Below are 1,028 nucleotides of genomic sequence, written 5' to 3'. Positions count from 1 at the left end.
GAGCAGTTCTGCAAAGAAGAGTGGGCAAATATTGCAAAGTCTAGATGTGCAAAGTTAGAGACCAATCCCAACAGACTAAAGGCTGTAATCAAAGCAAAATGTGGTTCAACAAAATACTGACACAAGGGGGTGATCCTTTTTCCAACTCAGTGATTCTGTTTATTATTTATTTTTTAATTTTTTCTGACATGTTGGTGTTATATGTTGCATATACACTTGGATGGTATAAGTTGCACTGAGTGAATACAGCTGGATAAAACAAAAACTGTGTCCGTCTTTATTTCAGACTGCAAAGCAACAAAATGTGATTATTTTAAAGGGGAGTGATTCTTTTCTATACTCACTGTACACCTTTGGAAAACATCTTGGAGAAATGTTAGATGACAAAGAAATGCCAGGAGGCAACTCTGTGCTGTTAAACTGTTTCCGTCAAGGCATGATTCCTGTTAGTGCACTATGGATCTGAAGGCCTCAGACTGCAGCAATTAAAGAAATGTAGTACTTTATAGTATTTGATTATCATGACAGTGCAGATCATTACAATTATTGCCTATGATTTTTAAAGACCTTTTTTTTAATAGCTGTCAGAATTTTTTTTTTAATCAAAGTTTTAATGTGTTTAGAGTGTTCATCAATATTATTTACAAGAACATAATAAAAGATAGGGTAATATTGAGCGAAATACATATTAGACACAAAACTGTAACCATCTCTTGACTATTAAATAATAATAATAATAATAATAATAATAAATATAAGGAAATAGAATTGTGAAGAAAATTAGGTCTAATTAGGGAAATTATGCAACAATTTGCATAACAACATTTTAAAATATGCACACATACATGGATATGGTAAATGATATTTCAGTTGAGAAGAGGCATTGTTTTGCGAACTGATATAATAATGTAACTTGTAGAAAGAGTCACTCTAAAATCTCCACAAATAAAATGAAACAAACAGTGAAAATATATTATACATCTCATTTACAGATTGGTATTTGTTGTAGTATTAAAATAGAATTGTAA

Source organism: Sinocyclocheilus anshuiensis, unplaced genomic scaffold, assembly GCF_001515605.1.
Source record: "Sinocyclocheilus anshuiensis isolate Anshui unplaced genomic scaffold, SAMN03320099.WGS_v1.1 scaffold1230, whole genome shotgun sequence".
Lineage (NCBI taxonomy): Eukaryota > Metazoa > Chordata > Actinopteri > Cypriniformes > Cyprinidae > Sinocyclocheilus > Sinocyclocheilus anshuiensis.
The sequence above is the reverse complement of the archived record's forward strand: the minus strand, read 5'-3'. Positions refer to the sequence as shown.